This window comes from Rhinatrema bivittatum, chromosome 2 (assembly GCF_901001135.1).
Source record: "Rhinatrema bivittatum chromosome 2, aRhiBiv1.1, whole genome shotgun sequence".
Classification (NCBI taxonomy): Eukaryota; Metazoa; Chordata; class Amphibia; order Gymnophiona; family Rhinatrematidae; genus Rhinatrema; species Rhinatrema bivittatum.
In genome coordinates this window covers 332,205,301-332,230,716 of record NC_042616.1, presented here as the reverse complement: position 1 = coordinate 332,230,716, position 25,416 = coordinate 332,205,301, and the positions used below count along the sequence as shown (strand labels likewise).

General features: G+C 43.4%; 1 protein-coding gene across 6 annotated transcripts in view; it reads right to left on the bottom strand.

Annotated features, from left to right (window-relative positions):
- The window catches only part of PDE1C (phosphodiesterase 1C), a 1,569,255-nt gene that overhangs the window by 833,189 nt on the left and 710,650 nt on the right, over positions 1-25,416 (bottom strand). The window lies entirely within an intron of this gene.

The window sequence follows — 25,416 nt, the reverse complement described above, 5'->3', positions numbered from 1 at the left end:
TTAACCAGTTTACCAATTAGTCCACCAGTTTGCCCAGTCCTTCTCCAGGTCATTGAGACTCTCCTGGCTCTTCAGCTTGAACTCCCCCCCCCCCCCCCCCCAACCACCAGTTCAGCCAGACCTCCCAACCAATTAGTAATACATAATAAACATGCTAAATATCATTTATGCCAGATAATCAGCAGGAGTAAAAATACACAAGTAACTTGGAAAATACACTTGCATGTCTTTTAAAATAGCAACTTACACACATAAGTGTTGGCCCTGCTCTGGAATGTCCCAGGCCATCCTATTTTTTAAACACATATATGTGTGTGAGAAAAGAGAAAATATACGCATATTGGGGTAGATTTTCAAAGGGGTACGCGCATAAGATACTCACGTACCCCCCGAAAACCTACCCCAAACCCCCCTGCGCGCGCCGAGCCTATTTTGCATAGACTTGGCGGCGCGGGCAAGCCCCGGGACACGCGTAAGTCCCGGGGCTTTGCAAAGGGGGCGTGTCGGGGGCATGTCGGGTGGGCAGCACGAATTTCGGGGCGGGGAAGGAGGAGTGTCGGGGCGTGACGCTGGCCCGGGGCGTGGTCGAGGCCTCCGGACCAGCCCCTGGGTTGCGTGATGGCGCACCAGCAGCGCAGATTTACACCTGCTTTCGTCAGGCGTAAATCTGCCAACAAAGGTGGGGGGGGGGGGTTAGATAGGGCCGGAGGGATCGGTTAGGTAGGGGAAGGGAGGGGAAGGTGAGGGGAGGTGGAAGGAAAGTTCCCTCCGAGGCCGCTTTGATTTCGGAGCGGCCTTGGAGGGAACAGGCAGCGCGCGCCGGGCTCGGCGCACGCAGGTTGCACAAATGTGCACCCCCTTGCGCGCGCCAACCCCGGATTTTATAAGATACGCGCGTATCTTAGAAAATCCAGCGTACGTTTGTTCGCGCCTGGTGCACGAACAAATGTACGTGTGCACGTAAATTTATAAAATCTACTCCATTTTTTTTACATTCATAAAATACGGAGTAGACAAGTAGAGGCAACTTACATGCATGTATGGCTAATTTTTATACATGTAACATTTTGAAAATTCACTTAAAAGTGTCTGCATCTGGTGTTGGTATATTTAAACTCTCCCTCCTATGCTGACTGCCGTATCCCACCTCTCGGTTTTTAGATCCCTACTGAAATTTCTTCCTGCTGAGGCTTGCATCACAGCAGAACAGAGGGCAATGTAGTCTGAGAGTGTATTCACTACCAGATAAATAGTGAATACACTAATACATTTAAAGGACTCTAATTGTACGCATTCTTACTCCCATGGCAATCTAAACTTAACTAGGAATTGAACTCATTTAAGATGAAGGCAGCGGGGGCCTCCTAGTCTTTTGCATTGAATGTCACATGTATGATTTTTTTTACCTGCCAGTGAGAAGTTGTATGTGTGCACCTGTTGCAAAGAGCTTCTGTCTCTCAGAGAATGCGTCCGATCTCTGGAGGCTAGAGTGACAGACCTGGAGGATCCTAGGCAGACAGAGAGGTATATATATGAGACCTTCAGGGACATAGTAGCCAAGTCCCAACTCCAGTCTGGCAGCCCTGATGCTGCCTTGGAGAAGGAAGGACTCCTGATCAGACAGCATCAACCTGGTGCAACAGAAAATTAACCTGTAGCAAGGACCTGCTCTCCAGGTGGTGCATTGCCCTCTCGTACCAAGGATGTGTCTCCCAGGGTTACTGCCCAGGAGGGAAGGGTTAGGGCGGCTGTCATAGCTGGTGATTCAATTATTAGGAATGTAGAGAGCTGGGTGGCTGGTGGGCGTGAGGATCGCCTGGTAATTTGCCTACCTGGTGCGAAGGTGGCGGACCTCACGCGTCACCTAGATAGGATTTTAGACAGTGCTGGGGAGGAGCCGGCTGTCGTGGTACATGTGGGCACCAACAACATAGGAAAATGTGGGAGGGAGGTTGTGGAAGCCTAATTTAGACTCTTAGGTAGAAAGCTTAAATCCAGAACCTCCAGGGTAGAATTCTCTGAAATGCTCCCTGTTCCACGCGCAGGTCACCAGAGGCAGGCAGAGCTCTGGAGTCTCAATGTGTGGATGAGACAATGGTGCAAGGAAAAGGGAGTCAGGAACTGGGGAATCTTTTGGGGAGGGGGGAGTCTTTTCTGAAGGGATGGGCTCCACCTTAACTAGGCTGGAACCAGACTGCTGGTGCTAACCTTTAAAAAGGATATAGAGCAGCTTTTAAACTAAATCAAAGGGGAAAGCCAACAGTTGCTCAGCAGCACATGATTCAAAAAGAGGTATCTTCAAAGGATACTAATGAAGTATTAGGGTTAGGAAATCCAACAGAGAAGGTCCAATAATAAGAAAAGTAGTCCAAGTGTCTATAATTAAAGACTCACCTTAGCTAAAAGATTCAAATGCACCCCTGTCAACTAAAAAGCAGAATGTTAATACAAACAAAAAACACATTTTTAAATGTTTGTATGCTAATGCCAGAAGTCTAAGAAGTAAGATGGGAGAATTAGAGTGTATAGCAGTGAATGATGACAGACTTAATTGGCATCTCAGAGACATGGTGGAAGGAGGATAACCAATGGGACAGTGCTATACCGGGGTACAAATTATATCGTAATGGTAGAGAGGAGTGACTTGGTGGCGGGGTGGTGCTTCATGTCTGGGCTGGCTTAGAGTTCAACAGGATAAAGATCCTGCAAGAGACCAAGGAGTAGATTTTTTAAAAATGCGCGCGCGTGCACACATGGACACACAATTGTATAAAATGCGTGTGCTGCTGCGCGCATATTAAAAAATTGGCGGTGGTACGCACAAGGGGGGGTTGCTTTTGTACACATTCACGCCGCGACGCATCGGGCCTTCCCCAATTCCCTCCCAGTCCACTCCAATTTGGGAGGGAACTTTCCTACCCCCTACCCTAATCTCCCTTCCCCTCTCCTCCCCAACCTCTAAAAACCATTTTAAAATTTGTTTACATTTTATTTTTCAAGTTACTTCAGGGCGAGACCTGAAGTAACTTGTGTGCACCGGCAGCCAGCACGAACAATGGCGCTGTCTCGGCCCGCCCCCCGCCCAAAACACGCTCTCCAACCCGCCCCTTCCAAGAAGCCCGGCCAAGCACATAAAGGCCGGGATTTACGCACGCCAGGCATTTAAAATCTGCCCTTAAATGCACAATTGAATCATTGTGGGTAGAAATCCTTTGTTTATTGGGGAAGAGTATAGCAATAGGAGTATATTACCATTCATCTGGCCAAAATGATAAGACAGACAGTGAAATGCTAAAAGAAACTAGGGAACACAACCAAATTGGTAGTGCAGTAATAATGAGAGATTTCAATTACCCCAGCATTGACTGGATAAGTGAAACATCAGGACATGCTAGAGAGATAAAGTTCCTGGACGGAATAAATGACAGTTTTATGGAGCAATTGGTTCAGGAACCGAAGAGAGGGGGAGCAATTTTAGATCTAATTCTCATTGAAGCACAGGATTTGGTGAGAGAGGTAATGGTGGTGGGACTCTTGGCAATAGCGATCATATTATGATGAAATTTGAATTAATGACTGGAAGGGGGAAAGTATGTATATCCAAGGCTCTAGCACTAAACTTTCAAAAGGGAAAGAACTAAAAAATGAAATTTCAGACCTATTTCAATTAATTTGTAACCTATCATTAAAATCATCTGTTGCATCCGAAGACTGGAAGGTAGCCAATATAACACCAATATTTAAAAAGGGCTCCAGGGGTGATCCAGGAAACTATAGACTGGTGAGCCTGACTTCACTGCTGGGAAAAATTGTAGAAACTGTTATAAAGAATAAGATCACAAAACAATTAGATAGACGTGGTTTAATGTGACACAATCAACATGTATTTGCCCAAGGGAAGTCTTGCTTCACACACATCCTTCATTTTTTTAAGGGGTGAATAAATATGTGGACAAAGGTGAACTGGTAGAAATGGTTTATTTGGATTTTCAGAAGGCTTTTGACAAAGTCCCTCATGAGAGGTTTCTAAGAAAACTAAAAAGTCATGGGATAGGAGGCGATGTCCTTTTGTGGATTGCAAGTTGGTTAAAAGACAGGAAACAGAGAGTAGGATTAACTGGTTTGTTTTCACAGTGGAAAAATGAGAACAGTGGAGTGCCTCAGGGATCTGTACTTGGACCTGTGCTTTTTAATATATTTATAAATGATCTGGAAAGGGATACGACAAGTTAGGTGATCAAATTTGTGGTTGACAGAGAATTATGCAGAATAGTTAAATCTTAAGTAGATTGTGATAAATTGCAGGAGAACCTTGTAAGACTGGAAGATTGGGCTTCCAAATGGCAGATGAAATTTAACGTGGACAAGTGATGCATATAGGGAAAAATAACTCTTGCTATAGTTACTGGGATGTGCATTCGTTTGTAACAAAATAGGAAATAAAGACGATATTTCCTATTTTGTTGCATTTCGGGGGGCTGCCGAAACGATAAGAAAACCCATGAAATTCCGTGTGGTTTTCTTATCGTTTTTTTGGGGGGGAGAAAGGGCGCATAAAAAAAAAACCAAACCTACCCCAATCCTTCAAATTTAATTAATTGCAACCCCCACCCTCCCAACCCCCCAAAACATGCCCGACCCCCCCCCCCCAAAAAGACTTACCAAAAGTCCCTGGTGGTCCAGGGGGGTCCTGGGAGTGATCTCCCCTCCCTCTTGGACCGTCGGCTGCCACTAATTAAAATGGCGCTGATGGCCCTTTGCCCTTACCATGTGACAGGGGCTATCGGTGCCATTGGTCGGCCCCTGTCACATGGTAGGAGCAATGGATTGCCCATGCCACCAGGGAATTTTGGCAAGTTTTGTGGGGGTTGTAATTAATTAAATTCAAAGGGCTGGGGCGGGTTTCATTTTTTGTTTTCAGGGCAGCCAAAATAAAATCGCCCGAATTGCGGGAAAACAAAATTTCCCACGGCGGGCCGATAACGAAGGCCAAACCAAAAGGTTCAGCCAAATCACATCTCTAATAGTTACACAATGCTAGGTTCTATCTTAGGAGTTACCACCCAGGAAAGAGATCTAGGCATCATAGTGGATAATACATTGAAATCATCAGCTCAGTGTGCTGTGGCGGTCAAAAAAGCAAACAGAATGTAAGGAATTGTTAGGAAGGGAATGGAAAATAAAACGGTGGATGTCATAATGCCTCTGTATTGCTCCATGGTGAGACTGCACCTTGAATACTGTGTGCAATTCTAGTCAAGGCATCTCAAAAAAGATATAGTTGCACTGGAGAAAGTGCAGAGAAGGGCGACCAAAATGATAATGGGTATGGAACTGCTTCCCTATCAGGAAAGGCTAAAGAAGTTAGTGCTGTTCAGTTTGGAGAAGAGATGACTGTAGGTGAGATATGACAGAGGTCTACAAAATCATGAAAGGACTTGAACAGGTTAATGTAAATCAGTTATTTACTCTCTCATATAATAGAAGGACTAGGGGGCACTCCATGAAGTTAGCAAGTAGCACATTTAAAATAAATTGAAGAAAATTCTTTTTCACTCAGCGCATAGTTAAGTTCTGAAAGTCATTGCCAGAGGATGTGGTTACAGCAGATAGTGGGTTTAAAAAAGGTTTGGATAAGTTCCTAGAGGAAAAATCCATGAACTGCTATTAATTAATAAGCAATAGTAGCTTGAGATCTATTTAATGTTTGGCTACTTGCCAAGTACTTATGACTTGGATTGGCCAATGTAGGAAACAGGATATTGGGCTTGATGGACCCTTAGTCTGACCTAGTTTAGTATATCTTATGATCTTACGAGGAGGAAGATGGGTACCAGGAGCATGGCACCATTTTAAGTTGTAGCTCCTGTTCACCCTATCCTGGACTGCTGGAATTGATGGGGCTTGAAATGGGCAACCCTAGAAACACAGGCCAGGAAGATGCAGAAGAGTCATAGAGGAAGGGAAAAGCCAGGGGACATTTACCCTCAGATAATTAGATACACTGAGATGGTCCAATTGGTTCAGCATAGGGTATGGTCTGATTGGTGACAGCTATAAGGAAAGCAAGAGTGGCACAACAGACTTCTAAGATGCATCCTATGGATCCTCTGCTTATAATACCTTGATCCTATACTACATTCAGCTCTGCAATCTACTCTAGTGTTCACATCTATTTTTGGTGTTTCTGGTTCTTCTACTCCATGGCTTTCTCTTGGGTTCCAGATTCTAAGTCTGCTTCAGTATTACAGCTGCATGTCTAGATGCCTTCTAAGCTAGGTCTGGTTTATTGGCCTTGGCTCAGTCTTCATATGGTCATCCATCACCTTCAGGTACTCCTCTTCCAAACATATTGTTTGCTAGTGACCAGATGTACCCTGGCACGGGCCTCCTTCTAGTCGAAATAATAATCTTAATGCAAGACTATCGGGTGAATTATTTATTTGCCTTCTTTTTAAATCTCCACACCATTCTCCATTTCACTAAAATGATCCTGTGTTTTATTCTTAATTGTTGAATTAAACTATTTCATCTTATGAGTTTTTGATCTCTATGAAATGACTTTTACAACAAAAGACAGCTTTGTATAGCAGCTAATGGAAAAGTATGTTTGTTGAACAAGTGGGTGATCAGCTTTTATAAGCCTTCAATTAATCAGTAAATTGAAAAGGAAGTACTTTTCCTCCAGTAAGCACTCATAAAAATTCATCACAATGTATGATTAGTCTTCTGTATACAATATTAAATACAAAAGCACTGTCATGTCAGAAAAATTACATACATTTTAAATATGCCATGTATTTATTTATTTATTTAGGTGTTTTATATGCTGTTGTTCCAAAAGATCACAAGGGTTTACACATCAATAATCATATCCTTGCTCAGTTTTCACAATTTGGGTTAACATTCATATATTGGGCCAACAATACATCAGTAAATAGATTCAAGGTCATATTCATTCATTCGTTTCATAGGGCAACATAACATTGTGTACAAGTTCTAATTTTCCTTACATTACACGTTATATAGCTCCAAACTATACTAATTGCTCATTATACTAACAATATCTCTGGTTCTGACAGTGAATTTATCGGCTTATTGGTGTTTAGGTTGTCATAAGCATTTCTAAAGAGCCATGTTTTCAGTTCACATTTAAAACTCTTTCTTTCTGTTATCAGATGTAGTGACTCTGGAAGGGAGCTCCACAACTTAGGGCCCTGCAATGGAAAACATTTGGTCTCTTATTTGTGTTAGGTGTGTGTTCCGTGATGTGGGTACCATTAGCAGTCCTTTATTTTGCCATCTTACAGGCTCATTCATCAAAATGCATTATGGCATTAACACCATAATGCACACGATAGTTATGGTAGCACAAATGCAAATTTTTCAAAGGGGCGGGATTAATAAAAATGAGGGGCATTATCGCACTATGCGATAGCATAACGCATGCTATCAATTTTCTTGGTGCTGAGAGAGAGAGAGTGCCTCTGGGGTGGTACACGTGGTAGTCACCTATTTATACTGCTGTAGCAGGGCCAGCTAGTAACTCGAGGTGAGGTTTTGGTGGTGGTGTAGGGTTTTGGGGCCAGTTTTACATGCAGAGTGAGATGTACGAACAGCACAGTAGACCTCAATGAAGATTTGACATCATTTGGAGTGAGTAAAGTCACACAAAGTTGAGATTTCTACAATGTTCTTTCTTCCTAGCTTGATGGACTCTCTACCAGTCCTAGTAAAACTAAGTTGCAGTAATCTAAGTTTGAAAATATTAGTGTTTGTAATACAGTGCAGAATTCCTGAATTGTTAGTAGTGGTTTTAGCCACTGTAATATTCTTAGCTTGGAGTATCCTATTTTAATTAATTAATTTATGTTTTTTCATTGTGAAGTTCCCATCGATTTGTATTCCCAGGTCTCTAACTTGGTCTGAGGAAGTGATGTTAAAAATTCCCAGGTCTATTGTTGGCAGTTTATTTTTTAATCTCTTCGTAGCCATACAATTTCAGTTTTTGGGGGGTTAATCGTTAGTTTCGGTGGAGAAAGTTCTTGATGTATTGTCTTCATGATGGTTGACAGGGATGCCACAGTATTTTCCAGTGTTTTGTCAAAAGGGATATACAATTGTATGCCATCTGCATAAAGAAAGAAGTTGAGTCCAAGATTTTTTAGCAGTGTAAATAGGGGTAGCAAATAAATGTTGAATAGTGTGGCTGAGAGTGCTAAACCCTGGGGGACACCTGTATCTATTGTGAAGGTGTCAGAAATGTGATTTCCCATTTTGACTTGAAATGTTCTAGCTTCTAGGAAGGAGGAGAACCATTTGTTAACATTTCCATCTATTCCAATTTTTTTCAGTTAAGGCACTGTAGGATATGGTCAACTGTGTTGATAGCTGCTGTTAGTTCAATTAGTACCAGTATATAGGATACGTTTTTATCAACCTCCTGCAGTACAGGGTCTGATAGTGAAATGAGTAGGGTTTCTGTTGAGCGATATTTTCTGAAACCAAATTGGTTTGGGTATAATATGTTATTGTCTTCTAGATGGTTCTCTAATTGTGATAATAAGCTCAGTCACATTTTTCTGCTCATACCATCCAAAGAAGGGATCTTTGTGGTCTTAAATTCCCAGATGCATTATTCTTACATAATTCTTATGTTGGTCCAATAAAAGATATCACAAAGAACACAGATTTCTCTATGACCAATAAGGTTACTGGACCTTGGTTCACTCTTACCAAAAACTTTATATCAAATATAATTTAACAAAGTAAATGATGGCAGATCATGATCAAATTGGTTCATCCAGTCTGTCCAATTTGATTCTTCCACTTTGGTATATAAGCATATAAATTCCAAAATTCAACCCAACACCAGTTATTTTATCTGACTTCTCAACTCTTCTCCTACCACCATATTTGTTCCAAACATACCTAAAACCCATCAAAAGAGTTGGCCTTCACCACCTATGCTGGCAGATCACTTCAGGCACAGTCATCCTCAACTTCAAAGATACTTTAATTGAACGAATAAGGCAGACAGAAAAAAAAGGAAGATCAAATTAAAGAAGTGGAAAAACGTGAACATTTAAAAAAAAAGAGGAGAGGCAAATAATGCTATCTGATAGACTTGTACAGGGAAGGAAAACAATAACTTGCACTAACAATTTAATTGAGTTTGATGGTCTAATAAAAGCCTCTAAATGAAAAGATACATATTTTGAACATGCAATTCAATTGTCAAATACAGAAGAGACACTCATAAATCAGCCAGTGCTACCAGAGCTGCTGATTAGACTCAGGCAGAAAGTGGTGTCTTGCTTGTTGGGCCAAGAAGTGCTGTCAACATTTTTGTTAGTCCTGTATGATCCTTGGCAGCTAGTTTTCAGCACACATGGCAAAACTGAGTAATAACAGTTAATAGACGTGAAAAGCAAACAGTACATTAGAATACTGGTGCTAAAACTAGTCCTCAAGCCCCTGCTTAGCCAATGTGGTTTTCAGGATACCTCTAATAAATATGCATATGATAAGCATACACTTCCTCCAACATATGCAAATATCTCATGCATATTCATTAAGGATATCCTGAAAACATGACTGGCTAAAGGTGAAGGGGGTACAAAGACTGGTTTGAGAACCATTTGCTTGACATACAATAAGGGGCAGTCTTAAACTTTCTTTCTTAAGCATTCTTGTTCTGTTTTATGTTAACTTTTTATTTATACATCTCACAGAAAAAAATGACTTAAACATTGCTGTATGCTACTAGCTATATAATATATATAAAATGGGTGCACCACTCCAATTTCAGCTACACAGAATACAATTAAATATATAGGAGGTTATTTTCAAAGGAAAATGTAAATGTAAAAGTAACATAATATCGTAGCAATTTTCAAAAGCCCATTTACTCATGTTAAGTGCACTTAGGGCCTCATTTTCTAAAGTATCGCAGGCCTGCAATACTTTAGGGAATGAGGGGTTGGGGCCGAAATGGGGGGCAGGCCTGCGCTAGCCGTCAACGATCGCACCGTCGCGGTGCAATCGCTGCTGGTTTCGCACCCAATAGCACCACCATAGGAGGTGTAGCTATTGGGCGCTAACTCGGACGTGAAAAGGGCCTTACCTTTTCGTCGTCCGCAGCGTCTTCACGGAGTCGGCCCCGGTGATGCCCCGATTCCTCCTCTTCCGGGGCCGACTCTGCCCCCATTTTGGTATCGCGTGCGATCCGGATGGAAAATGAGGCCCTTAATGCTGGTAAAACCTATTGACAATTCGATAGCATATATTGTAGCAATTTTTAAAGGCTTTTGAAAATTGCTACAATATATGCTATCAAATTGTCAATAGGTTTTACCCAAGTTAAGTGCACTTAATGCTGGTAAATGGACTTTTGAAAATTCCTACAATAGTATGTTATATTTACATTTTCCTTTGAAAATTCCACTGATATCCTCTAGTTATCACAAGTGGCTCATTTATAATCTGAGATGCAAGAATAGCTTTGGCCTTCAAACCATTCCAACTTTCACCCATAATGAAAATAAGAATTTGTAAAACATTTAAATCAATGACTTGGGAATGACTGATTTGCTTATATTGTATGCTTATGTTGTACTGGTTAACCTGAAATATCACTATTTAGTGCCCTAGAATGCAGAAACCACAAGAGGTAGCAATAGGATTATTTTGATACGTACATCTCTACATGCAATGTTTTCTTTTGGTTTAAATTTAAAAGCTTTTAATTTTTCTCAAGTAAAAACTTGCAAAAAAACCCCAAAAAACAAGAATAGCAAATCAGCTTGCTACATTGTTATAAATCAGCATCCTTTTTTCTTGGCAAGATGGGTGCTCATGCAGCTTTGCCATTGTGATGCCACATTACTGGAGATATATCTTCATTCACATAAAGCATTCAAATTTATAATCTCACTGTTCCAAAATTAAGTGAAAATATTTATTTCAAAACCTGACTTTTAATTTAAATGTTTTTTTTAATTAATCTGATTTTTAATTAAGCACAATAAACAGCCTGTTTTCACTATCCTGGGAGGATAACTTTCAAATATGTGCAGCAGTATATATATGCGTGTATATGAACTTGTTCCTTAAGAGACATAACCCCCTCACTGCCACATTGAAATGTTACCAAAGATAAAAGCATTCATTGCTTTGTGGATAATCTAATTGTGACTTAGCAGATCCTATGCAACACATTCCCAGATCCAGATGTTCTACAGACTAAATTAAATTATTGGCCACAACAACCAGGAAATAATGTTTTCCATTAGTAAGAGCTAGGATGAACACAGCCAAAATGTATGATTTGCTTCATTTCTTTTGTTTTTGGACCACTTTAGCCCAAATTTTGTTTCAGGGAGGGATTGGTTTTTCATTTTATTTCATTTTTGTGTGCTATGTGGAAAGAGCAAATACTTAGACTCATTCATCAAAATGTGTTATGGCATTAACACATGTGATAAGAACATCAACGCACGATGCGAATGCAAATTTTTGGGAGTGGCAGGATCATGGAGGAGTTTTGGGCAAGATTTAGTAAAATGAGGGGCAATATCGCATGGTTTTAATGCTGGAAATAAATACACCTTTTTTCCTAGAGTTAGGCTGTGCGATATGCCCGAAATGGCCATAATGCAATTCGTAATACATTTTTGGAATTGCATTTTGGCCATTTCTGGGCTTGAGAAGGGAGAGGGGAGTGGAGTGGGGTAGAGTGACAGAGAGAGAGCTTCAAGGGAGGGCCTCACAGTGTGCAACTATTTATATCTCTATAGGAGGGCCATCTATTAGGTCAAGGTGAGGTGGTGGTGGTGGTGTAGGGGCCAGACTCTCATGTAGACTGAGACCTACAAACAGCACAGTACACCTTGGTGAAGATTTGACATCATTTGGAGTGAGGAAAGTCTCACAAAGATGAAATTTTGTACTGTGATATCTCACCCTAGCTTAATGGTACCCTATTATAAAGTCCATTAAGCTAGGGTGAGATAACATAGTAGAAATTTCATTTTTGTGAGACTTCCCTCACTCCAAAAGATGTCAAATCTTCACCGAGGAGACTTCATGGTTTAGGGGCCAGTTTCTCATGAGACTTCATGAGAAACTGGCCCCTAAACCACCACCAACACCTCACCTCGACTTATTATATGGCCCTCCTATAGAGATATAAATACTTCACTACTATGAGGACCTTGTAGATAGTCTCTCTCTCTCTTAACACTCAGCACAAGATGTAAAAATAGGGATTATTGCAGAGTGCAATAACACTAGTGATGCAAAGCATTAAGTAATCAATGTGTTAATAACACATTTTGATGAATCAAAGCGACTACTTTCTAAAACAAATAGAAACATGTTTTCTGGGTTTTCAGGCCATTTTTTATTTGGTTTAGATTTAAAAAAAGGAGAGAGCACACCTAGCCTTAAGGCCCTCACACTAGATAGGTATTTATATCTCTATGGGAGGCCCACCTAGTAACTCAAGGTGAGGTTTAAGTATTAGTGTAGGGGTTAGGGGCCACTTTGACATTCAAAGTGAGACGTACAAACAGAACAGTGGTCTCTTGTGAAGATTTGATGACCTTCGGAATGAGGAAACTCAACCAAAGTTGAGATTTGTGCAATGTTCTCTCAACCTAGCTTGATGGACTCTCTAACTGGGTTCAACAATTTTCCACATGAGAGGCTTCTAAGAAAACTAAAAAGTAATGGGATTGCAAACTGGTTAAAAGACAGGAAACAGAGTGTAGGATTAAATGGTCTGTTTTCACAATGGAAAAAGGTAAACAATGGAGTGCCTCAGGGATCTGTACTTGGACAAGTGCTTGTTAATATATTTATAAATGATCTGGAAAGGGGTATGGTGAGTGAGGTAATCAAATTTGCAGATGATATACAATTATGCAGAATAGTTAAACTGAAGTGGGTTGTGATAAATTGCAGGAGGACTTTGAGAAACTGCAAAGTGATGCATATATGGAAAAATAACCTTTGCTATAGTTACACAATGTTAGGTTCTATCTTAGGAGTTACCACCCAGGAAAGAGATCTAGGCGTCATAGTGGATAATACATTGAAATTGTCAGCTCAGTGTGCTGTGGCGATCAAAAAAGCAAACTGAATGTTAGGAATTATTAAGAAGGGAATGGCAAATAAAATGATGGATGTCATAAGGCCTCTGTTTTGCTCCATGGTGAGACCGCATCTTGAATACTGTGTGCAATTCTGGTCACCGCATCTCAAAAAAAAGATATAGTTGCATTGGAGAAAGTGCAGAGAAGGGCGACCAAAATGATAAGTGGTATAGACCAGCTGCCTATGAGGTAAGGCTAAGGAAGTTAGGTCTGTTCAGTTTGGAGAAGAGACGACTGAGGGGGGATATGATAGAGGTCTACAACATCATGAAAGGACTTGAAAAATTTAATGTAAATCAGTTACTCTCTCAGATAATAGAAGGACTAGGGGGCACTCCATGAAGTTAGCAAGAGCACTCAGTGCATAGTTACGTTCTGGAGTTCATTCCCAGAGAATGCAGTTACAGCAGTTAGTGTAACTGGGTTTAAAAAAGGTTTGGATAAGTTCCTAGAGGAAAAATCTATAAACTCTTATTAATTAATAAGCAATAGTAGCTTGAGATTTATTTAATGTTTGGGTACATGTCAGGTAGTTGTGACTTGGGTTGGCCACTGCTGGAAATAGGATACTGAGCTTGATAGAACTTTGGTCTGATCCAGTATGGCAATTCTTATGTTGTCATGTTCTTATATTGCCAATGTCTAAATTTGGCCCTGCTTTGGAGATACTCAATATGGATTCTACTGCTTACCCAGTCCTATACTAGTTGATAATCTTAGTATTTATAGGATGTAGGGATGTGAATCGTTTTTTGACGATTTAAAAAAATCGTCAGATATTTTTTAAATCGTCAAAAATCGTTAGAGTCGCGATACAATAGAAATTCCCCCGATTTATGGTGAAAAATCGTAAATCGGGGGAGGGGGGAGGGCGGGAAAACTGGCACACCAAAACAACCCCTAAACCCAACCCGACCCTTTAAAACAAATCCCCCACCCTCCCGAACCCCCCCAAAATGTTTTAAATTACCTGGTGGTCCAGTGGGGGGGTCCCGGCGCGATCTCCCGCTCTCGGGCCATCGGCGCCATTTTGGCTGCCACTAATATAAATGGAGCTGATGGCCCGATAAAAAAAACCCCACTCAACCCTTTCAAATGACCCCTTTAGCCTCCCCCACCCTCCCGACCCCCCCCCCCCCAAAACCGTTTAAAATTACCTGGTGGTCCAGCGGGAGCGCAGGGAACAATCTCCCGCTCTCAGGCCATCGGCTGCGTTAATAAAAATGGCGCCGATGGCCCTTTGCCCTTACCATGTGACAGGTCAAAGGTAGTACTGGCGCCATTTTGAATATTGGCAATACAGCCTGAGTGCAGGAGATCGCTCCCGGACCCCCGCTGGACCCCCAGGGACTTTTGGCCAGCTTGGGGGGGCCTCCTGACCCCCACAAGACTTGCCAAAAGTCCAGCGGGAGTCCGGGAGCGACCTCCTGCACTCGGGCCACATTGCCAGTATTCAAAATGGCGCCGGCGCTACCTTTGCCCTCACTATGTCATAGGGGCCGACGGTCAACCCCTATGACATAGTGAGGGCAAAGGTAGCGCCGGCGCCATTTTGAATACTGGCAATACGGCCCGAGTGCAGGAGGTCGCTCCCGGACCTTCGCTGGACTTTTGGCAAGTCTTGTGGGGGTCAGGAAGCCCCCCCAAGCTGGCCAAAAGTCCCTGGGGGTCCAGCGGGGGTCCGGGAGCGATCTCCTGCACTCAGGCCATATTGGCAATATTCAAAATGGTGCCGGTGCTACCTTTGCCCTGTCATATGGTAAGGGCAAAGGGCCATTGGCGCCATTTTTATTAATGCAGCCGATGGCCTGAGAGTGGGAGATCGCTCCCCGCGCTCCCGCTGGACCACCAGGTAATTTTAAAACCTTTTTTGGGGGTTCGGGAGTGTGGGGAGGGTTTTTTGATTATCGGATCGAGTACAGCCGATAATCAGAACTCAAATCGGGCTGGGCGATAAAAATTTTAAGATTTGGATCGGAACCGGAACCGATCAGATTCTGGTTCCGATTCACATCTCTAATAGGATGTATCCAGTTAATTCTCAAATACAATGCATTCAGTAAAGAATAATCTACTGCTGTCATGGGGTGAATTCTTACAGTACATCATAACATAATAAAGAATTTGTCCCTTAACTTTTCATAGGGATGGTAAATTTCAAATGGGAACGCGGGCGCACATAATCGCATAAGCGTTGGTGCACGCCCAGAGACAGGGTAATTTTATAACATGCATGCACATTTGCATGCATGACATAAAATAGCCTAGATGCATGTATATGTGTGCCCAATTTTAAGTTTGTGCACGCCCAGCCTCATAAGTCGGGTTTGAAGCATGTGAGGGAATATTATAACAGGCGCGCACCTATGCCATGACCAGTTTCACCAGTTTGTCCACCAGTTTGCCTAGTCTAGAGCTAGGTCTACCAAACCCCTTTGGTTTTTTAGCCTGCACTCCACCCAGTTACTCCAGAGCACAGATGCCTGGAAATAGGTTTATTAAGACTTACACCTTCTCCACAGCAGAAGTAAAGTTACGTGGTACTGGACCTAGCCACACGACCAGGCACATAGGTACTTGCACGCACATCTCTTGGCCCTGCCCTGGAACATCCATGCCCTGCCCATACCATGCCCCTTTTTTTGTCCGATGTGAGATATTTGCACATTGGGACTTGAGCGCACATGTGGGCTGCTTTTAAAATCAGGTGGACTTGCACATGCCCTAGGTGTGCTCACATCTCCCAATTTTGGCGCACGTCCGACTTTCAAAGTTCGCCTTTAAATGTAAACTGAAGATACTGAGTACATTATTTGTACAATAGTTACTTGTGCAGGGAATTGGTAACACAACGATAAAGCAGCAGTTTTGGAACGTGATTATGGATAATTCCATATGCAGTTTAAACAAATAATATTTCAAAACAAATAGCAGTCGTTGCATGCCTTTCCAAAAGTGTGCAAAACTACAAAATGCACTATATTAACACTGAAAAGAGATGATTTGGGAATAAAGCCAACCAAGGAAGTCACACAGCTGAGACAGATATGCTGATATTTGGAATCCTCCCTCCCTCGTAGAATTGTTTTAACCAAGATTATTCTAACATTAGCCCTGCAAGACTTAGGGGTGTGATTTTGTTTCTTTTTGTTTAGAGAATGCTAAAACATTTCAGAGGTCATTTTTAAAAGGATTTACGCATGTAAAACTGGATTTTATGGGAGTAAATGGGCTTTTGAAAATTGCTACAATGTATGCTACTTTTATGTGTGACACTCCTTTGAAATTATCTCCTTAGTGCATGGCTAAAATCATTTCAGTGCATGTTGAACGGTATTTGGGCACGCTAAAATTGTTCAATGATATGCAAAATGAAATGAAACCAAAACAAAAATAAAGTGAAAAACAACATGGAATTTTTTTTCCCTGTACACCCTTTCTAGACCCTGTGCTCACTCTGAATAAGATCATTATCCCAATCCCATCACAGAAGCAGAGCTAATGACAGCAAATAAAGGCCACTTTATCCTGTTCTGCTGCCACAGATGTTAATCTATGGTCTTCTCTTTTTCTGCCACTAAGGTCCCTCTGTGTCTGCTTCCTAGCGTCTCTGCTGGAAGTCTGTTCCAGATGTCCAGCAGCATCCCAGTGATATTATGTACTTGCTTTCTTTTGAGCCTCCCTCCACTTCATTTTCATATAATGACCCCTTGTCCTTGAGTTTCTCGTTCTGTAGAAAATGTTATCTTCCGGTACCTTACTGAAAACGTTAGATATTTTACAGTTTGCACCATATCCTCTTTCCTCTTTGTCTTCTAAAGACTAGATCTTTAGCTCCTTAAAAGGTGAATTTTAAAAGCCTGGCGAGCGCCAAAACGGGGAAATATGTGCACAAGTCGGGCCAGCGCACACCGCAGGAATTTGAAAAGCCGCCCGAGTACACGCGTATCTCCTGCTACACGCACAAATGAAAAAGTTCCAAAATGAAACATGGGGTGGGCATGGTCTAGGCAGAGCATGGGTGCTATGGAGGATGTGTAAGTAATAAAATCAAGAGAAATAGGCAGCTCTATGGGGTTTAAAAGGTTGGGGCTAACAGGGGAAAAGGGAGGCAAATAAACTAGAGGGGTTTAGAAGTCTTATTCATTACCTGGGCAAACTGGGAACAAACTGCAAAAACCGGTGATGGCATTGGCGCACGTGTGTTTTAAAATCCCCCCACTTACACGGTGGAAGCGACATTTGCCCGCATTGCTGTGCATCCACTTAAAATTGCATGCATATGTGCGCTCGTTTAAGATATTATATAACATGCACACATATACGCACGTATATTATAAAATGGCCATGACTCCGGGCACAGGCCAATGATTGCACGTATATGTGCACCCATGCGCCTCTTTAAAAGTGCATGGGTGCACAGTGCATGCGTCGCTGTGTTTCTATGCAAGGCTTATAGCAGTGTTTCCCAACCCTCTCCTGGAGGCACAGCTAACCATTCAAGTTTTCAGGATATCCGTAATGGATAGTTGTGCCTCCAGGAGCAGGTCTGGCTTACAGTGCAGGGCAGACATCTGCTGGAGAATTGTCATATCATCCACGTACAGGATTAATTTTCTTTCTAATCCTTCTCCATTTCCACTTATAAGCCATCGAAAAAGACTGGGAATAGTATGATCCCTGCAGCTGTTAACCAATCACGTTCCCTTCACTAGACTGGACACTATTGACCCCCTATTACTTAAGCAACATCTCACCCAGTTTATACATTTTCTAACTCTCAGACTGGCTAATTTGCTCACTAATCTCCTGTGTCCAACAATGTTAATGGCCTTCTTGAAATCCAAATAGGCACCCCCTAACCATCTACTGTGGTCACCTCAAACAATTCAATTTATTTAGCAAGATCTTCGTCTTCTAAACGCGCGTTGCCTCTATGAACCTGCAAACAGAATGTAAGATCCTGTAAACCCACTGAGCTCAAAGTATTGCACTATTTTGTCCTTCCATAGAGGTGAATTTTAAAAGCCCAAAGCGCGCATTAATTAGGGGATTTGCAAAGAAGTTGGGCTCCTGCACACCGAGCGAATTTTAAAAGCCCCCGAGATACACGCAAATCTCCTTCAGTACGCACATCTCGAAAGTTTTGCAAAAGGGGTGGGGCATGAGCGTGGTCTGGGCAAGGCATGGGGCATTTCGGGGTGTGCACATAAGATGTGTGCAGAAATACCATTGCAAAACTGTGCGCCAAAGTCCCCTACCAAGTACCTTTACTTCTGCTATGGATGCTGTGTAAATTAAAATTTAAAGAAAACTATGCAGATCTGTGGGGTTTCAAGGATTGGGGCTAACTGGGGGGAGTGAAAGCTATCAATCGGAGGGGGGGTTGGAGGACCTATCTCTTAACTGGGTAAACTGGGGACAAACTGGTAAAACTGGAAATGGCGTCAGTGTTTGCCCCTTTTAAAATCCGCCCATTTATGTGCTAGAAGCAGGATTTGTGCACACATGTGCACGCCCACTTAAAATATGTGCATGCGGCCAGGCTATTTTATAACATGTGCTCATATGCACGTATTTGCTATAAAATGGCCATGTACCTGAGCGTGGGCCGATGTACATGTACAAATGCATGCACACAGGCCAGTTTGAATGTTACCATCCTTGTGGTTCCGATCCTTTCCCAGGTCAAGTCAAACAGATCTGTAGTTTTCTCTCTCTCTTGGTTCCTATTCTTTCATTTTGGTACTACATCTGCTCTTTTTCAATCACTTGGAACCTGCCCTGTTTCAAAAAACAGGTTTGTGAGCAATAATCTGGAGCTAATTCAGCTCCTTTAGTATTGTGGGATGTGCCCCATAAAGTCTCCTTGATTTTTCTGCTTTCTGAGTGGTAAACTATAGGGTGAACACATTTCTATTTGCTGAGGAGGTGGTACTCAAGAGTAATATGTTCACCCTATTGTCCTTTATGCCCTTGTCTTTTTGGTTTTGGGTTGGTTTGTTTGTTTTTTTTGTCCTTCTCTTAAGTATGAACACCAAACAAAACTATTTAAGATAGGTGCTAACTTCTGATTCTACTCTTAACTAGTTTTTAACTCCTCTTCCCCAATAGACTGTGTTTTGCACAATAGCTACTTGAAGGGGAATTTTCCATATTCATCCTTGTTTGAAACATTCAGGCATGCCATGCACATCCATTGCACTATTCTATTTGGACATTCAAGTCTCACCAAAATTAACTTGCAGAAGAGAGAAATACCAAAATTCAGTACCAAATAGTTTACATCCATCAACTCAATTAACCCTGTAAGTAAAAAAGCATCAGACAGACAATCATGAACAACAAACTCTTTTTGCGCCACATGATCTTTCTGTCATCAGCTCCTCATGGCAATTAAATCCATATTGGAATGCAAAATAGAAAAAATATTAATCTTGTTTCAGATCAAACAATGAAGCAAAACATGCCTGTACAAATCTTTACAAGAGGCAATATTTTAAAAGGCAAACAATTAAAGATTCTATTTGATAAGAGAAATTTCTTTTTTATTGCTTTTTCAGTCTTAGGACTATTTTTTTTTTTATAAGCAAAATAACGGATTCCCTAAGCAGCCTAAAAATGCTTAACCCCTGAAATAGTTCATTTGATTAGCAAGGTAAAGAATCTGAACGGCTTATGTCATATTACTGTCACAGCAATTATATGGAAAAAAACATAAAACATAGTTTGCTTAGTTTGACAAAGCAAGGACTGGAGAGGTCATATTGTGAGGGGAGGGGAAGGGGGGGTCTGACTTAGCATTAGCCCACAGCCCATGCCCTCCCCAAACTATGCCTACGGGAGCAAAAAACCTTGAAAGCATTTCTCATGCCAACTGTAAGACAACCAATACATTATTTAAGAATATTCTGGAAGTAAACTATAATGGTAACTTTCAAACTGGTGTGTAGGCACACATGGACATGCATATATCAGCCCCGCGCCCAAGTACATGGCCATTTTATAACATAAGCGCACATATGCATGTTATAAAATAACCTGGCCGGGCACACATGTGCACCGATTTTTAAGTATCTGTGTGCAAATCCCACTTCTTCCACATAAATTGGGGAATTTTAAAAGGGGCACATGCCAACCCCATTCCCAGTTTTCACAGCCCAGTTAAGAAATAGGTCCTCCAACTCCCCAGAGTTTAATAGCCTTCACTCCCCCCAGAGAGCCCCGACCATAAAACCCCACAGATCTGCCTACTTTTCTTTATTTTATTACTTACATGTCATCCATAACAGAAGTAAGTTTTCACGGAAAGGTGCCTTGGCACGTGACAGATCGCGCAAGTATTTATGCGCACATCTCAGGTTCACACCCCTCCCCTTTCTGAAAACCTCTGAGATATATGCACTCTGGGAGATATGCACATACATTGGCAGCTTTTAAAATAATTTTGGCGTGTGCGAGCCCAACGCATTCGCACATCCCCTAATTAATGCATGCGTCGGGCTTTTAAAATTTACCTTTCCTTGTTTATGAAATTGCTTTTGTTAGTTTACATACAGATATGTTCCACCTTGCCAAAGCCTGAACTCATAGGGGCAGATTTTATAAATCTGCGCACACTCGTACTTTTGTTCGCGCACCAGGCGCGAACAAGAGTACGCGGGATTTCAATAGATACATGCGTAGCCGCGCGTATCCATTAAAATCCAGGGTCGGCGCACGCAAGGCTGCCCAAAATCGGCAGCCTGCGCGCGCCGAGCCACGCAGCCTGCCTCCGTTCCCTCCGAGGCTGCTCCGAAATCGGAACGGCCTCGGAGGGAACTTTCCTTTGCCCTCCCCTCACCTTCCCCTCCCTTCCCCTACCTAACCCACCCACCCCCCGGCCCTATCTAAACCTTCCCCTACCACTATCACGAAAGTTACGCCTGCTCGAAGCAGGCGTAACTTTGTGCGCGCCGGGCCTGCTGCCGCGCTCCATGTTCCGGTCCGGGGGCTGGTCCAGGGGCCGCTGTCACGCCCCCGGAGCACCCCCGGGCCGGAACAACGCCCCCCGGACACGCCCCTGAAATGCCGCATCACTCCCAACACGCCCCTGAAATGCAGCGTCACTCCCGGCACACCCCCCGACATGCCCCGGACACGCCCCTCCATGCAAGCCCCAGGACTTACGCACGTCCCGGGGCTTGCGAACGCCGCCGAGCCTATGCAAAATAGGCTCGGCGCGTGGAGGGGGGGTTTGGGGTAGGTTTTCAGGGGGTACGCGCGTATCTAACTTGCGTACCCCTTTGAAAATCTACCCCTTATAGTATAATATAACTCCTTGATTACTACATCCCTAAATATTAGAGTTTAGGTTATCAAATGCCCAAAAATATTGAAAAAAAAATCAATAAGAAAAAAGCAGAATTGTCAATACATATTGAAAACAATAAAGAATAAACTCTTTCAATCTTTCAAGGATTCTATTTCAATGTTGATGCTAGTTCTCAGACACAATCTTGAGGGCTCCAAACTTAGGGGGTCATTTTTCAAAGCGATCACACGCGAAAAGGGGTGGCATCAAGACCGAAACAAGAGGAGTCGGGGTGGCACTGGGGCAGACGCCGTGAAGACAGCGTGGTTGGCGAAAAGATAAGGAGCCTTTTCGCTGCCTATTTCGCGCCCAATATCACCACCTTTTATGATGGCGCTACTGGGTGCGAATGCTGGCAGCGATCGCACCACAGAGGTGCGATTGCTGCCGGCTATTGCAGGCCCACCCCCCGCTTCGCACCCCCGCCCCCCTGTACCACGCGATTCACGCCGCCATGGTGTCTTAGAAAATCTAGGCCTTAGGGTCTGATTTACTGAGATATTTTCCCCCCCAAACACAGATTAGGAAGCAAAGCTTTAATGAAAGAGACCCATAACAGCAGCATCCTGATGACAAAAAACAAAACAAAACACATTTAATGCAAAGTAGACTGTATAAAAGTTGTAGATTGTTTACCAGCAGGGCAGAGGAGGGAAAGGCAGAAAATCTATTGACCATTGATGGGCAAGTGGGATAGCTGCACTGACAGCAAGTGCCTGTGGGCCTGAATTATTGTGCTGCATTTAGTATTCAAGAATGTCAACAATCCCACAGTAACAGTCTCAAAAGTTCAATATATACATATTGGGCCGGATTTTCAAAAGGTTACACATGCCGGGCCTATTTTCAAAAGGCCCGGTGACGCGCGTTAAGCCCCGGGACGCGTGTGAATCCCAGGGCTTGCAAAAAGGGGCGAGGAGGGGGCAGAGTGGGGCGGTCCGGGGGCAGGGTGGGGTGGGGTCAGAGGCTCCCGTCACAGTGGCCATTTGCTGCTGTGCTGGGGATCACAAGCCGGCAGTTGGCCGGCGAGCGCAACTCACTTCAGCCCTGGGGCTGAAGTAAGTTTTAAAACAGAAGTTAAAAAAAGAAAAAGGTAGGGGGGATAGGGCGAGGGAGGTAGGGGAAGGAAAGGTGGGGTAGGGGGGTAGGGAACAGGGGAAGGCAGCGCGGCTCGGCACAGGCTCGGCGTGCGCAAGTTGCACAATCGTGCACCCCCTTGCGTGCGCCAACCCCTGATTTTATAACATGCGCGCGCCTGTTATAAAATCGGGCGTACATGTGTGAGCGCCAGGTAGCGCGCGCATATGTACGCCCCTTGCGCACGTCTTAAAATCTACCCCATTATATTTAAGAAGGTCTGTCGGACCTTAAAACGCCAATCTCAGAACACTGGACTCTGGGACTATATTGCTACAATGGTCCTTTTAATCATCTATTTTAAGTACTACATTTTTATACAGCTTGTGTTTAACCCTGTTTATCAGTTTCCAAAAACCAAACAACAACGGTGCCTTTAGCATATAAAACCCACTTAGCTGTGCACAAAAAATAGCTTGGGTAAAACCCCCGAGTCCCTTCTGCATAAGGGGGTATTCATGAGAACATAAGACTTGCCATACTGAATCGGACCAAAGGACCATCAGCCCAATATCCTTTTTCCAACAGTGGCCAACCCAGGTCACAAGTTCCTGGCAGGACCCCAAAGGGAAAATAAATTCCAAGCTGCTTATCCCAAGAATAAGCAGTAGATATCTGCACTCCCTTAATAATAGTTAATGGACTTTTCCTCCAGGAATTTGTCCAAAACTTTTTAAATGCAACTACACTAATAGCTTTCACCACTTCCTCTGGCAACAGATTCCAGAGCTTAATTATGCATTGAATAAAAAATATATTTTCTCTTAATTTTAAATGCATCACCTACTAACTAGAGATGTGATTCGGCCGAACCTTTTGGTTCGGCATTCGTTATCGGCCCGCCGCAGGAAATTTCGTTTTCCCGCAGTTCGGGCTGATTTTATTTTGGCTGCCCCCCCGAAACGAAGCATGAAACCCACCCCAACCCTTCAAATTGAATTACAACAGGGGGTAGTAAAAAAAACAAACAAACCCAAACCCAACCCAACCCTTCAAATTTAATTAATTGCAACTCCCCACCCTCCCGACCCCCCACAAACATGCCGAAATTCCCTGGTGGTCCAGCGGGGGACCCAGGAGCGATCTCCAGCTCTTGGGCCATCAGCTGCCAGTAATCAAAATGGCGCCAATGCCCTTTCCATGTGAAAGGGGCTATCGGTGCCTTGGCCAGCCTCTGTCACATTGTAGGAGCAATGGACGGCCGAGCTGCGCAGCCATTCTCCGTTCCATCCGAGGCCACTCTGAAATTGGAGCGGCCTCAGAGGGAACTTTCCTTCTAGCCCCCCCCCCCCCCCACCTTCCCCTCCCTTCCCCTATCTAACCCACCCTCCAGCCCTAACTAATTTTCCCCCTCTACTTTTATTTTACAAGTTACGCCTGCCTGAGGCAGGCGTAACTTGCGCGCACCGGCCAGCTGCCGGCGCGCCATGTTCCAATCCGGGGGCTGGTCCGGAGGCCGCGGCCATGCCCCCGGAATGCCCCTGGGCCAGAACCACGCCAGCGGCCCCACCCCCGGAACACCCCTGATGACGCGCCGGCCGCGACATGCCCCCTGACACGCCCCCCCAGGAAAGTCCCGGGAGTTACGCGCGTTCCGGGGCTTGCGTGTGCCGTTGAGCCTATGCAAGATAGGCTCGGTGCGTGTAGGGGGTGGAAGGGGCAGCTTTTCGGGGGTTACGTGTGTAACCCTTTGAAAATCTGCCCCTAAATGTGAAGGGGTGGGGTGGGTTTTTTTCTGATTCTGTTGGGGTTTTTTTATTCATTTTTCCGGTTTCAGTTCGGGTTCCAGCTTCATTTTTGGCAGAAAATGAGTTTTCCCATGAAGCACCCAAACTGAAACCCGACCCGTGCCAGAAAAACGAAGCTCATCTCTACAAGAGGATACTATATCACCTTCAGGGCAGGTCCTAGATACAGATTTGTTTCCTACCTCACCAAGTTGATGCTCTCTTTCCAGGTGACCTTTCTCATCCAAGGCAGCACAGGGGCTATCAGAATGGAAGTGGGACTTCTCTACTATTTCCTTGAAGGCCTCCTCTATAGACCGCTCTGTCTTCCTTAGCTCCTCCAGGTCTGCCATTCTAGCCTCCAGGGATTGGATTCATTCTCTGAGAGCTAGGAGCTCTTTGCACCTAGTGCACACATACAACCTCTTGCAGCTGGGAGATAATCATGCATGTGCACTCATTGCAAAAGTCTGGAAAGCCTCCCTCTTGCTGCTGGATTGCTATCTGCATATTAATTTTGTTGATTTATTACAACTTTAAATTTCTAAGGGGCTAGGTATGTAAAGCTAATCTAAAGTACTTTTAATCTATTGATTTATTTTATATTTGTCTGTCAATGACCTTCAAAACAATGCAATTAATCTACTTATATATATCTAGGTACTCGCCTTATTGATTTTTGTTCTGAATTAAATTCCTTCTGAATAAAACCTGTAGTAAATATACAGTAAGGAATTATGAGGTACTCTTCTGCTGCAAGGGATGCGGAGCCTCTGGAAGCTGGAGCTGTAGAAATCAAAGCCTGAATCGTTTGCACTGACCTATGGAGTCATCTCCCAGGGGCTGCTGGGTGATGTATGACATGGGCCCTCCGGACCTCTTTTGAGACTGTTGACATTCAATGAAGATCTCTAAGCAGTTATAGCACCTCCGTTGAAGAGTTCTCTCGATATAGTCTCATCAGGAAAACTTTTCAACAGAGTTGCTATAACCACTCAGATATCCTCATTGAAAATCCCCTGATGCAGAAGGGACTCGAGGG